Raw genomic sequence first — 15,677 nt, 5'->3', positions numbered from 1 at the left:
AGACATCAGCACTGTTTTTCTTTTTCCTCCAATATTGCGGATTCCATTGTGTGGATAACTCTATGTGAAACGGATCAGCTATGGAAATACCAAATATGACAGCTTGTTCATTTTGATTTGGGGGATGAAAATAGTAGGGGGCATAAAATATTTTCAAGGCGGGGGGACTAAATTATGAAAATCTTTACCTTTTTTGCTGCATGTTCACTGTCATTGTTTCTCTAACCAACAGATGCTTTAGCACCACATTTTAAAAAGGGAAAGAACAAAAAGCCCATAAGAGACTTCCCCTTCCTGAGAATAGTTATATGGGCAGTCCCAGTCAATCAGGGACCATATAATGTGCAAGATGACATGATGACAGCCCATAAGAGTGAGCAATGTGGATTAGGACAGATTAAGCAGCCTTCAAGAAGCATTGTCTCTATTGTCTGCGGGTACATTATTTGCTTCCTTCTCTTAGTGAAATGTCTTTAAAAAAAAAAAAAACCTAAAGGAATTTGATGCTTCAAAAAATGTTAACAAATCTCTCACCATACCTGGCTTTCACTCAGCCCTGAAGATAAAATAAGGGACTTTTGCACACCACCTCAATCTGCAAGAAATGTGAGATTCCAGGGTTCCAGGCACTCACGTAGGGTTTGGGTTTCCTTTTGGAAATAAGGCAGAGTGGAGACTGTGGTTTTCTTTAGAATATATGGCTTATTTACTAATATATAAAAATTCTATATGGCTTATTTACACACACACACACATATATATCTCCTGAGGGGACGCAAGTGGCACTCTGGTCTAAACCACTGAGCCTCTTGGGCTTGCCAATCAGAAGGTCGGTGGTTCGAATCCCTGCGACAGGGTGAGCTCCCATTGCATGGTCCCAGCTCCTGCCAACCTAGCAGTTCGAAAGCACACCAAAAAAGTGCAAGCAGATAAATAGGTACCACTCCGGCGGGAAGGTAAACGGCGTTTCCATGCGCTGCTCTGGTTTCGGTGTTCGGTTGCGCCAGAAGCGGCTTAGTCATGCTGGCCACATGACCCGGAAAAACTGTCTGGGGACAAATGCCTGCTCCCTCGGCCTGTAAAGCGAGATGAGCGCCGCAACCCCAGAGTCGTCTGCAACTGGACTTAACTCTCAGTGGTCCTTTGCCTTTACCTTTGCCTTTTTATATATCTCCTGAGCCTATGATGGAGGGGTTCACAACATTAGCACCCCAAAAGGGTATTGTCTCTTCCATAACTGCAGCCATCGATTCAAACAGAAATCAACCATCATGCTCTGATCCTCTCTCCAGCTTTTTTTCCTCTGGGTCACATCGCAGCCAATTCTAAAACTCTGCTCCAAACTGTGGCTTTATCTTCTAACTAACTCAGAGCTAAAGGAAGGACCCCACCTCTATTTGGCATCTAAAACACAGTCCACTGTCTTTTGCTTTTTTAAGGGCCCATCACTTTTCCCTTTGTTCTCACTCTTAATGGCTCATTTCCTAGGTGATTACCTCATGAGGAGATCCCCCTGGCTTATATTGTAACCCTTGCTGGATCAAGAGTTAAGGAAACTTGATTAGTTTCTAACACTTTCAGGGTCCTGAACTTTTGGGGAATCTGGCACCCCAAACACATAGCAGAACATTTATGCTTCATTCTGTTTGCCATTTCTTGCCTCTGAAGACGGAAACAGTCCTGACCTATAAAGCTCTGATCCTATGAAATGACTTAGATACATGATTCATCTAATCCTGATGCTGTAAATAAAGCCTGCAGTACATTGGGTTTTTTAGCTACAGAAAACAATTTAAATATAAAATGGTATTATTAAAACCTCTGTCAAATTTAATAATTACTTGATTTTTTAAAAAAATGCACACAAAATGTGTATATTGGGCAAATACATGCATAAAATGTGTATATTAGTGGCAACAGTGTACTAAACTTCACTGTTATAGAGAGAATTAACTGCAGAAATGTGTGCATTGAGCCAAATTGCATACAAAAATGTCTGTTTTAGGAGAAATGTGTGCTAAACTTCATGAGGCCTTTAAAAAAATATTCTCAAAGTTAGATAGTAAAAAAAGAGAAACTGAGAGAAAACTGAAAGTGACAGGTTTGTCCATTCCTATTTGGAATAAGCAAACTGGGGCAGATTCCCAACACTGCCTTGTATTCTACAGCACAAATCCAATGCTTGTCTCCATGATTTATCATTTTATGCATTTAACCAGTGCAGAATTTCAAATACATAAACCACCTGATCCATTTTCTCCCTGTGTGATGTGTGACCTTGCTTTCAGTAGTATTAAGCCTACTTTTCATCTTTTCATTGCCTGGTAAAATGGTAACAATAAAACAAAAAAACATTTTTATGCAGTTAAGCACAAGGTCATAGGCACACAACAAAATGGGTATGAATGCATGGTGTACTAACGGTGGCTTCAGGATGAGTCATCTTACACACTTGTGGTGGGCAGGGAAGGGAGCTTTTATTGCAGATCTTTGCTTCAGTACAGGCTTTGGCAGAAAGCAGCTAGCAGCTTTGGTTAGGGTCCCACAACGGTAAGAGACACAAAAATTGCAAGACCCCTAGGGAGAATTACAACTCCCCTGATCCTTCAGGGTTTTGTACCTCGGCACTTATTTATACAGAGCACCCGGGCAACACAGGAGAGGAGAACCAGAAAACCTCCCCCTGTTCCAACCTTCATGAGCTAGAGATGCTACTCTTGTTTTGCCTGCTACTTAATGGGAGGGGAGGAGAGGAGGGTGTTTCAGGTACTCAAAAACTGGCTCAGAGAGCTATTTTGTGCATCCTATTTTATTTGAGACCCTGGGCCCACCCACCAACAAATTGCAGCAGCTGGCCTTGACACCAGATGGGAGGATAAATTTCCAGGCAGGCATGCCTGCTTTGTGCAACCCCACATGTCAGGTGAACAGCAGCAACCGGAACAACTGCATAGCAGGTAAAACTTTTGCTACCATCTCACTGCTTTGCAACTGCTCCCTGCAGAAGGGAGAGGAGAGGTACTGGACTATGTAGCATCATTACAATGGTGAGCATTGTTTCATGTGTAGTTTCCACAAACAATTGTTACCTACCTTAGAGTATGTGCAATATCCCAATAAATAAACATACTCTTTCTTACAGGAGTTTGATCCCTGACCTAGTTACATTTCCTAGTCTGCAGATTGATTGATCTGTCTGTCTACCTAATCATTCATATGCAGCTTTTTTGGCAAGAAAACATCATCAAAGAGGCATACAAAACAGTTATTTAAAAACATACAATACAAAATAAGCAGAACAGCCAAATAATTCGCATAGAAAACTCAGGTGATGAATCTCATGGAGGGATAGAATGCCATGTGGGAGCAGAGTATGGCCAGAATCCTGAACAGTAGAATGGTTGTTTTGGTGTAAAAATACATTGCAATATGCTATTATGCGATTAATATGCTATTAAGCTATTTTGCAATTTTATGACATGAACTGCCCTGAGTTCTACGGATGAAGAGCGGTATACAAATTTATTCTAATAACAACAATAATAATCTTACTTGTTGAAACGAAAAGATAGGCAGCATCAATATAACACTCTGATATTGTGGGTCAATCAATATTACAGACTTGCTAAAGAGAACAGTCTTCACAATATTTCTAAAAGTCAAAAGGGAATGAGCTAGATGAACCTACCAAAGGAGGGAGTTCCATAACTTAGCACCCAGCACAAGTAAGGCCTTGCCCACAAATTTAACCGTAGACACTGGTGAGACATGGAGCAGAGCTTTTCACAATCATCTTAGTGGGTGGACAGAATCATGCAGGAGCAAGCAGTCATTTCAAGGCCCCTTTTGAATACATCCTTGCATTAAAACAAATGCATCCTTGCATTAAAACAGGCATAGGCAAACTCGGCCCTCCAGATGTTTTTGGCCTACAACTCCCATCATCCCTAGCTAACAGGACCAATGGTCAGGGATGATGGGAATTGTAGTCCCAAAAACATCTGGAGAGCCAAGTTTGCCTATGCCTGCATTAAAACAAATACATCCTTGCATTAAAACAAAGCAACTTTTCTGCAAGCAGAAAGCTAGCAAGGTGTGAGCTATGCTGGGATATTTCTACTTGATGTTTGCAAGGAATTTTATGCAAAAGAGCATTCAAAATTGGCATCTCCCATCTGCAACTTGTACTGAAACAGTTCACCCTACCACCTCATTCTGCTGCATCCATTCTGCTGGACCAAATCATTATAGAGCAGCTGAAGAAGGTAAAGCTCACAAAGATCCCAGTCTGAAACCCTGGAGAGTAGCTGACAGTCTGTGCAAACAGCATTGAGCTAGATGAACCAATGGAGTGACTCAGTAAAAGGCTTTGTATAACCTCATTGGGCGTCAGTTTCTTTAAATTAGTGGTGCAGTTTTCTGATTTTTTTGGCTGTCTCCCTCTTTAGATGGTGAAGTGGATTACTTCACTTAATTGAAGGAACTGGGTATGTTTAGCCTGGAAAAGAGGTGGCTGAGAAGAGATATGATAGCCATCTTCAAATATCTAAGGGGCTGCCACATGGAAGATGGAGCAAGCTTGTTTTCTCCTTCTCTGGAGGATAGGACTCAAACCAATGGATTCAAGTTACAAGAAAGGAGATTCCAGCTAAACATCAGGAAGAACTTTCTGACAGTAAGTGCTATTTGACAGTGGAACAGACCCCCTCGGGAGCTTGTGGATTCTACTCTCCTTCATTAGAGGTTTTTAAGCAGAGTTTGGCCATCTGTCATGCTTTAGTTGAGATTTCTGCATTGCACGGGGTTGAACTAAATGACCCTTGGAATCCCTGACAGCACCACAGTGGAAAATACACCTTTTCTGGCCATCAGGCGTCTCACCTCAGATAGAAGGGCCCCAAATATAAAACATAAGGGTCAATTTGAGTGCATAACTTTTGATTATTTAAATTCTACTAGAGCAGAGTCATCAAAAAAGTCTATTACCGACATTCTGTAAGAGAATGTATTTATCACAGTGGAGCAAACAGAAGGTAGGAGTCAGGGAAGGGAGATTTAAATTGTATGTGTGAAAGGGTTAAACATCCTTAAAACATTGCTGCTGCTGCTGCTGCCATGCATTTGCAGGCAAAAAAGAGAAGCCACAAGCTGTTTGTTGTTCAAGCATTTTTCCCCCCTCCCCTTCTCTCCAGTGAGGCTGCTGTTTTCAGCTTCCGTTCTTTATTTACTCTAAAAAGGCATATTCAATTTTCTCTCCCACTCAAAAGAAAATACAGAGCATTGTAATTACTCGAAACGTAATAGAGTAATTAGATAGGGAAGGTGTTTGGAATTTATATAGAGATGCACTTGACTACGTGGGCTACGTTCAAGGTTGCTTCTGCATTGGACAACCTCCAGCCACTGCAGTAGCATCTGGTATGAAACAGGTTTTCTCTAGCTTTTGGATTAAAAAATATATAATAATAGAGAGCAATCATCCAAGGTGCTTTAAAAAGAAAAAAAAAGAAAAAACATTTCCCTTCTGGACATGAAGTGATATTAGGCATGATATAAACGACAGTTTGCAGTAGGAAGGAAATATCATTTGCAACCCAGAATCAATTGCCTTCCATCTAAATTCTTTTGCATTTTTTCACATTAAGTTAAAAGGTTGGAAGTGATTGAAGCAGGATACATTTTGCGTAATTTGCAGTGAGATATCTTGGCTTTGTTTCCCAGCCAGACAAGTTGAAGTGAATGAAAAGAGGTCTTTAGACAGTCCAATCCAGATTTAATGTGGACATCTTCAGCCAAAAGCATTTTTGTCCGCAAGAAATGAAAGTGTTTATTCTAGGCAGATTCTGTTTGGCTGTTCCTTCCTCCACGCTCTCAATGCCCACCCCACCCCTGCCCAACACACACACATTTCTGCCTGAGGCAGCAAGCCATAGTGTGCCAATAAATCTTGCCGGCATGGAGGAAAATATGCAAAGCTTTGCAGGCTAAGTGGACCCTGTCTCTTTCAGCATATTAACATGAGAGGTTTTTTCTATTTTTTTTTTTAAAGTACAACAAGATAGGAGCATATGAGATGGCTGTACTACACTACAGCATGGAAAAAGTGTATGTATGAATGCTATGGTATTTATTTATGCACGATTTGATTTTTATTTATTTATCTGTAAATTTATTTATACTCTTCACTGTAAGGTCCCAGGGTGTGCCACAACAACATAATATACAATTGTAAAAAAAACAAAAAACACACCCTAATAAAACAATTACAATTAGGGGGAGAAACACATAAAATCATTACAGGAGTTTGCAAGAGACCCCCCAACAATAAGATGACTGCTAGGATTTCAAAGCACCATGCAGAGTTCTTGTGCCATTTTACCTGATGTCATTGTGACATCAGGTGATTGGCAGGTAGGTGGGATTTGTCCAAGGGGGCAGAGGGAGAAGAGATAAGGATCTAGTCCTCTGGCAGCACCCATCTCCCCACCCCTGGTGTAGAGGGCTGTGCCAAAAAAACCTTACTCGTTTCCCTCCAACTATTTTCCATCCTGGCTATGCTCCATCTCTGCTGAAGAGACCCCAGCACTTCCTAGTCTTTCGGAAGGAGGCAGGAAGGCTCCTTTTGGCAGGGGAATCGGTCATGCTGCCTTAAATCCGCCTCTGTGGTATATACTCTTGGGCGGCAGTTTTGCAGGTTTTTATGTGTGTGTGTTTTGCATGTATTCAATAAAATCTTGTCAGGGGGATAATGTGAAACAAAGCTTCAAGAGAAAATTATCAAAGTGACATTCATGGGCGGGATGAAGGGTTTTGTTGCACTAAGCTTACTTTTGAAGTGGCTGGCAGATGTTTGTGAGTGTCTTGTTTTTCATTCTACAAATCATCTCTCCAGTGGTCTGCAGACTTTCTGGGTGCCTGTGCTTTCTGAAGCCCCCATGCCATCCTTGACTGAGCTTTCCTGTAAAATACAGAAGGTAAGAAAGTAGAATCATAGAATCATAGAGTTGGAAGAGACCACAAGGGCCATCGAGTCCAACCCCCTGCCAAGCAGGAAACACCATCAGAGCACTCCTGACATATGGTTGTCAGTAATGTAATGTGTAATGTGTGCCAGATCACTATCTTTATCATCCTTTCTTTTTTTCTGGGGCTACTCAAGGGTAATCAGTACCAGCACCCCACTTTGTTTGTTATTTTTAACCAAAGCTTAAAAGTCTGGCACTTACTGTAACAACTTCGTGGTGAGTACCAACACCCTTTAGCGGTGGTGGGAGAGCACTGATCATCATCATCATCATTTTTTAAAGATAAAAGGAAATACTTCCCTTAAAAACAAAATCACTATGCACATCAATCCCAGGTTCTCAGTCTTCCTCTGAAAGTTCAGAACCATCGACTTCTAGACAGACTCAAAAGCATGCCATGTTCATATTGCTCTACCTACACATTTCTAAGACCAGACGAGTCATCTGAGTCTGCCTTACAACAAGCCAGACCTTTGGCATTAACAAAACTACCATAATGAATCAGACCATTGGGCCATCTAACATGGCATTGCCCCTGTTGACTGGTAGTGGATCTCCAAGAATACAGGCAGAAGTCTTTCCAGCCTTTCTGTCAATGACCTGTTTAAACTGGAAATGCCAATGATTAAACATTTTGCATGCAAGTATGTGTTCCCATCCTTGCCTCCTTCAGCTGGCCTGCCTTCCTATTCCTAAACTACATCACGCAGGGGAAAATTCATCTTAGATGAGCACAAGACTAACATCAAAAAATGATGTTCTGCTTCTTTTAACTCCTTTGCTGGATATTCCACAAAGCTGGGGAAATTCCAGGATTTGCTGGTGCATGTATACGTGCTATTAAATCAAAAACCTTTTCACAAATTTTGACTGATGTGGGTTCACAGATGTACAAATCCCCAAATTCTAAGTTCAAATGAAGTATGGAAATCAAAGAAATGTACAGTTAAAAGCTTTCAGGTTTTACCTGGTGGATACAACATCACAGTTTTGATCAATATATAATTAGGCTGGCCTCGGGATAACTGATCAGTGCACAAGCTATCCTCAGAATATATATTGATGTTTCACATTGCCCAGTGAACTCAAGAAATGGATCATGATCTGTATAATGCAACAACACAGGTATCTACTTTAAGATCCTGAATGAGTTATCAAACAATGTGCTATCTGAGGCTGCAAGCCTCATCAAGGATTTGCTAGGGCTTTCTATCAAGCCCTTGGGATTCTCCCCAGGCTACATCTCTTCTCTAGACTACCAGACTCCTTTCTAGACCTTTAGCAGCCCTACTCTGTGTCCCTGAGCCTCTTGCTCAGTAGTGCAGTGGTATATCCAGAAGTGCAAGGTTCCTTCGTGATAGTCACAGCTGCTGCCACCCAACCATGCCCCTTCTAAAATTAAGCAATAATCTTATAATTATACAATAATAATTAGGGATGCATTGCAACAATAAATTCACCTGCCATTTCCTGTGCACATACTTGGGAAATTATTTGGAATGCTCCAGTATCTTCCTTCAGTATGATTTAACTTTCATTTTCCACAAAGGTCTATTGTACATTAAATAACCTGCACACTATTTTCTTGGAACTTCAGATGTTCCATTGCCACTTTGCTGGAGCATCTCTGGGCCACAGCAGATCAACTAGGAAATAATACTAGCCTAGATATGGTTGCCCCTTTAATTGAAACAATTATCAAGCAATTAGGAATTCTCTACTATACAGCAAATATGAAAAACAAGTATGCATAACTAAAGAAGACACCTGGATGGGCTTTCTGGTTATTATTATTTCTATATGCTTTTTAGCAGATTCTAAAACAGTATAGTAAGGGTGACAGCCTCGTGTTAATAAATGGAAACTTCCAAAGCATAAATCCTGCCACACCGAAAGATCAACTCTTCACTGATGCACAATGAACATTAAATAGCACTTGTAAAAGTGCCACAGGTCTAAACGATTGAGTAGGCATGCACGGGGCCAGTCAATCCTTCAACAAAGCTGGTCCCAGGCTGTTAACAAGATCCATGGAGGCAGATCTATTAATTGCTAACTCCTTTTAAAACACCACTGAGCAGAGAAATCCTAGCCCCTAGATCAGCTGGCTGGAGGTGGTTAGAATAAATTGGAGGTGACTCCCTACCAACAAATATTTCTTTGGGTAGCTCTACAGCCAGAGGTCTCCTGCTGCTACATTTTTGCACTATGTTTATTGCTAGGCCCAGGTACAGACCATTCCAAGAGCATGACAGGGGTGGGTGGAGGCAACCTGTGAACTACTCGAAGACTCTTCGTCAAAAGAGGTCTCAGGATCAGTTTCCCCTCTATGCCAGTCTGGAGCTGAGGTAAACAATCCCATTGGAAGCAATAGGATTGCCTGACCAGATGGCAACCGCCCCAGCCCCCAGGGACCACCAGAAAGGAATAATGACTCATGACGACGGGTTATGGATTTAAAATTTGGCCAAAAACTTTATTAAACTTTCAAATGTAGGAAGACCTTGGCTGGGGCTCCTCAGGGTCAATAGGATATGGGGGTGCCCTGCAAGACACACGTGTAAGCAGGCAGCCCACCCCATATCCCCGCACGCAGGGTAGTTCACTGACAACCTTTCAGTGTATGGCCAGTGACACCCATTTACAACCCCTTTAAGAGGGGACCCTGGAATCGCTGCCACTGGAGGGGGGTGAGTCACCACTTCACACACACACCCCATTTAGGGAAGAAAACACTAAAGGATTCCACCCAAAGGCCTTAAACCGGCAAAGTTGTGACGAATTGCTACAGAGAAGACATAACCTGCCAATGCAGGAAAATTTCTTCCCGGTCCTTCAACAGCAACCAGTCCAAAGACCGTAGCAGCGCCCACTAAACAGAAAGAAAAAAGGTTAACGTGCAAACAAGAAACATTAAACAAAGGGAGGGTTGGGTGGGTGAAGCTCCTGAGCGGACTGCCTGGCTTCTGCCAGCTCCACCCCTTATTTATGTGACTGGCTTCACCTCCCAGCAGTGTAATTTGACTTAGCTGAGGCTAAGCCGAGGCAAAGAATAACCCTGAGAGGCAGGCCAGCCCACACAACCGGTAAGTTCCCTGGGGTCCGAAGCACCACGCACGATCCTGCAAAGGGCAGCCACGGTGTAAAGTGTGAGTGCTCATTAAAAAAAAAAAACCCAAAAGGGAAAAAGTAAGTTTGCCTCCACCTGTCTTCTCTTCACTTTATGTCCTGGATGGTATGAGTCAGCAGGAATTTGTAAGGGGTGGCTGACCTGCCGCTTCAATACTCCCCACCCACCTGATTTAGAATTGTGCCATACAACAACAACAATTCAACAATTGTGCCATACATTCATGGCCAGATCATAGGAAACTTTGTGATGGGCAGATATGTCAATTTTGGTTTGTCTTAGTGTCTTGTTTTTTCCAATCTTAAAGTCAATTTTCCAAATTTACATATCAGTTTGTATTTTATAATAATAATAATAATAATAATAATAATAATAATAATAATAATAATCAGCATGCAGTATTAGTGTGAATTTCTCCTAATTCATTGTAAATGAAGGGGACATTGCTTGCAAAAATGTGTACAGTAGTAAAAATTGCATATCTTTATATATTGATTAGGAGAAATTTATATATTATATAAATTTATATTATATTAATTTATATATTATATATTGATTAGGAGAAATTTGCAATAAAATTTCTGATGAATTTTCATGAGGAAATATAATAATAATAATAATAATAATAATAATAATAATAATAATGACAAACTGCTGTAAAATGCAAATGACTTGAATTTAAGATTGGAGAAATGAGTCACTGAGAGTCCCCAAACTGACAGATCCTTCCAACCTATCACATGTTAATAATGGAAATCAGGGTCTCCTCAAGCCCCCTTGGAAGGACCATTTCCAGTCCCACTGCTGATGCACTGTGGCACCAATTAGGAAATCCACACACCTTAAAAATGAACGTCTCTAATACTGTTGATGTACTGTCAGAGGCTCCAGCTGGGGATGGAAGTGGCCTGTAATTCTTTCCTTTTCAAATATTTATCACGTTGCTCTGCACAATCTATTTCAGTCTCTCGCATCAATTTTATGCACTTTCTGTTGTTTGTATCTGTTTTACTATTTCCAGTTCTTAATAGTTCAGATGTTTCCATTAGCAGCTTCATATTTAAGCCATTTTCAGGGTTGTTCCCCATATTTTTATATTTTAGTAATGAGATTTTAATGAGGAGTTGGAGCCACAACAGTTGTCCCCATAAGGCTCTCTCCTTTATCTTTCTGGGCAGCAATCACATTCTATGCATGGCTCTGCCTGTCTCAAATACTTCTTACAGTGTTGCCCTAGTTCACCCTGCATTATATTCACACTGTGCTCCAAGTGAAAACCAAACTAATGAAGGAAACAAACTAGTAAATGCAAGAGGCAGAGGATCAATTTCAAGTGTCATTCCAAACTATGATTTGGAACTGGATCCAGGAATAAAGAGACAGAGAGAAGTGAGTTGAATGGGCCACATTAATTAGCATCTGCAGAGGGAAAGGAACAGTATGGGAAACTAAATTCTATTTCCTGCCTTCGGTGAGTCTACCCTGTTTGTCACAAGGAATATGACATGGTACAGCCCCAATGACTGGACTTCACCTTCCAGTGATGTCATTCCTAGCCCTGACCTGACACCAGATGTGGAGCCTCAGATGGCAACGCACAGAGCAAGGACTTTGAGGGGCATGCAGGACCGCTGAATCTAATGTTAAGGGTGTCCTTGAGTGACCCTCTGATATCTGATGAAGAATCCCTGGAACTGTTGGAATAGAAGGAGCACTGGAAGTAGCCAAGCCTTTGTGGCAGCCAGTATGTGACTAGGGTTAGCTCCATGGCAGCCATTTTGTGGCGATGCCCACAAGTTTCTGTTTTTAGTTTTGTATTTCCAAATGTATATGAGAAAATTGCAAAGCCCCCTTATAGGCTAATATCCCTGAATCTAGATTTGTTAGGCTTTGTTGCCCCAGGGAAAAGGCTGAAAATAAAAAAGGCAAGTTATCGGTGGGACAGAGAAGTGCTGTTCTTGACCACAAATGGTCCAAACCAATTGCTTCCCAATGTTTTAAGTGTCAGAGGAACACAGGAGTAAGTGTGAAAACAGAAAAAGTGTGCTCTCGCTTCTTCCCTACCAGTCAATAGCCAGCAGGGCATTGGGTAAGGTGATTTAACTGTCTTCAGTTTGGGGGGGATGAAGCCATGGCTCAATGGTAGAGGATCTGTTTTGCATGCAGACTGCCCCAGGCTCAATCCCTGGCATCTCCAGGAAGAACGGGAATAATACCCTTCCTGAAAGCCAGGATAGTTACTGCCAGTCAGTACAGACAATTATGGGCTAGACAGACCAATAGCCTTGACTCAGTATAAGGCAGCTTTATGTGTTTCCTCCAGGCCAGCCTGCACAGTTCAATGTTAATTTCATATTTTTAGTTCTGTACAGTATTCCTACCATGATAAAGCACCCAAAACTGCAACAGGAGCATAATTGCACAGCCAGACTAATTTCCCCTATTTAGCGTGGTCTGCGCTCTCTGGGATAGGACATGCTCTCATTACAACTTTTATGCTGGTCTGTTAACAAGGGCTTAAAAGGAGGGTGGGGGAGGAAAGGAAAGGAGATGTGCTTCAGTCATTTCACAACCATTTGTTCTCTTTAGTAAGGTGGTGAAGCAATGTATGCCATATCTACTGCCACTTGTAGCTTTGCTGAAAGAATTTAATCAATAGGACAAGGAAGAAGAATCCCCTTTCTAGCCCAAGTGCATCTGGCATGCTATTCAGAATCAATAACACAAAGTCCCAATGTGGGATGAAATTTTGTTGACAACAGCAGGATAGGGGAGCCTGTGGACTTGCAGATGCTTCTGAACTCCAACTCCCATCATCCCTGGCCATTGGCTATACCTTATGGGGCTGGTAGAAGTTGTAGTTCCATGATGTCTGGGGGGGGCAATGGTTCCCCACACCTTAACTACTGCAATACCCTAGTTTGGTGGGACATGGCAGGAGTATGCTGGCTGACCAATGGTATCACCCAGCCCTCCTGTTGGGTTGGAGTTGTCCATCATTTAGGCCAACCATAGCATTGGCTGCTCCTGTGGGCCCTGACATCAACCTGAGTGTGTGGTGGCCCAGCTCCCTAAACTGGAGTCACTGTCATAGTGCAACATGCTCAAGACCTCTTAAGAAGACCCAGCCCCTCCTGCATTGGCTGAGGGATCCTGCCCAATGCTTTTCCACCCTAACAAAAGTTGTGACAGAAAATTAAGAAAATGTATATAAGCACCTTGATCTAAGGAACCCCCATATTGCCCATTTTATTCTCCTCTCCAAAGTATTTCATGTTTCCTTTTATATGCCCCAATGCTGTAGCCCCATATGCATGCTACCAGTCCCCTATAACACTATGGCAATGTAGCCCTATCTCTTGCAGTTCTTCTGATCTTTCGTAAAGCTATCCAACTGGGTTCCGTCTTTGCTGTTGCTATTTCACACCAGCTTAACTGGATTCCTGTCCTAGGATGCTTTGATATGACCTGCACCTCCCACTCATGATGGCATTTTTCCAGCAAAGAAGAAGTGGGCCACCTGGCATATTGGATACCATTACAACAAAGCGTGAAATATGCCTGTAGCCTACTCAGTTTTTAGAAATGAACTCCACCACTTCTGTTTTTCTCAGCACATATTTGTTTACAGCATATTAATAGATTAATTGCAAATAGAAGTGTGGCCTAATTACTATTGATGATCAGTTCATTTAGGTTGTTTTAAATTTTGTTGTTTGCCAGAATGGTAGCTTTATATATAGCTCAGCACTTAGTACAGAGACAAACACAGAGTGGAAATACTCCCCCTGTATATGCAGTGAGTGTACTACTTGGCTGCTGATTTCTTTCAACTCCTGTGCCTTTCTTCTGTGCAAGAGCTGACTTCAGCCTTGAGCTGCCAGGTAGTGTTGGACTACCACTCCCATAAGCCCTGACCATTGGCAAAGCTAGCAAGGGATGGCGTGATTTGTTATCCAATGGCATCTAGGGACCCAAGTTTGAAGAACACTAGTGTAATGGATAGTGAATGGACTTAGATCTGAGAGAGCTGGGTTCCAATCCCTGCTCAGATATAATGCATATCCATAGTCTAACATACATCACAAGGTTGCTGGCATGATAACATTAGATGGATGATGCATGATGGAGGCACTGTCTCGAACAGAAGTACTCCAATGAGCCCTGCATCATTAAACACATTCAGGCTGCAATCCTATATATTTTCAACCTGGGATTAAATTCCTTTGGATATATGGAACTTACTTCAGACTAAACATGCCTAGGACTGTGTTGGCAATGGTTCACCCAGAGGAGGAAAATGCAAACTTTGCAAATTCCAGCATAGTTCGCCAACTCTTCAAAAAGGAATTAGCTGCCCTTGTTAGGTAGAAGTGGGGGGGGGGGTTAGAAGAGCAATAAAATAGAATGCCTTTTTGCAAGATGGAAGTCAGTCATGACAATAAATCCAATTCACTCTCATAAGATCTAGGGATGGCCACCTACTTGGATGACTTCGAAAGAGAACTAAGTACATTTGTGGTGGATGGGGCTATCATTGGCTGCTGGCCATGATGGCTATGTTCTTCCTCCACTGCTAGAGGCAGTATTGTCTGTGAATGCCAATTGCAGGGGATCACAAGTGGGGAGAGCACTGTTGAACTAAGGTCCTGCTTGCTGGCTTCTCATAGCATTGGGTTGGCCACTGTGGGAACAGTGGTGGGTCTTTGGTATGATCCAATGGGGTTCATCTTCAGAGGCAGTGCCTTCCAGATCCGTACCTTCAATCTCCTTTATTTAGAAAGGTTGGCCTCTCCAGCCAAATAGACTAGATGGAGCTAGGGTTTGATGCAGCATGGCTGATATTATGCTCTTTTAAACCAGTTTGTCACAGGGGGTAGCTGAGTCGTATGCAAGCTGCATTTCACCTGGAACATAAATGTGGACCTTTCATTATTATGTAAGGTTTTCCATGTGCTTATCCTCCACCCTAATCAGTCCAAGCACACTCCCCAGAAGGAAAATGTAGCATAATAATTGCTTTCCTTGTTGGTACCAATTGCTTTCCTTGTTGGTTGGTGCTGACAGAACACAATGAAGCTGCACCCTTCTGGAGAATCCCTCCCTTTAGCTAGGCTTAAAGAGAAGGGCAGACCTCAGAAGCTGGGAGCAGGTGGTGCAAGCCTTGTAATGCAATGGAAGCCAGCCCAGTAATCCTTTTGTCACACTCTATAGAAATGGTCCTCCTCCTCTCCTTTTTTTTGGACGAAAAACACAGTGAAAAATTATAGAAACTGTTTGCTCTAAGTGGGAAAAAATGACTATTTCCATAATCCTTTCACAAATGGCTTTTGCGGGGGGGGGGGGAGAGGAATTATATATTTCATCACATTCGGTGGCTTTCATCAGGAAATGTTAAATGTGTGAATGCTGCGATGAAAACACTACATGGGTGTTATGTACTGAGTTGAATAGGATCCAAACTGCAGCAGTCTGATTGGTCCTAGACCAATAGGATCCAAAAGGAAGCAGTCTGATTGGTC

The sequence above is a fragment of the Podarcis filfolensis genome (assembly GCF_964270895.1).
Source record: "Podarcis filfolensis genome assembly, chromosome: Z".
Taxonomy (NCBI): Eukaryota; Metazoa; Chordata; class Lepidosauria; order Squamata; family Lacertidae; genus Podarcis; species Podarcis filfolensis.
The sequence above is the reverse complement of the archived record's forward strand: the minus strand, read 5'-3'. Positions refer to the sequence as shown.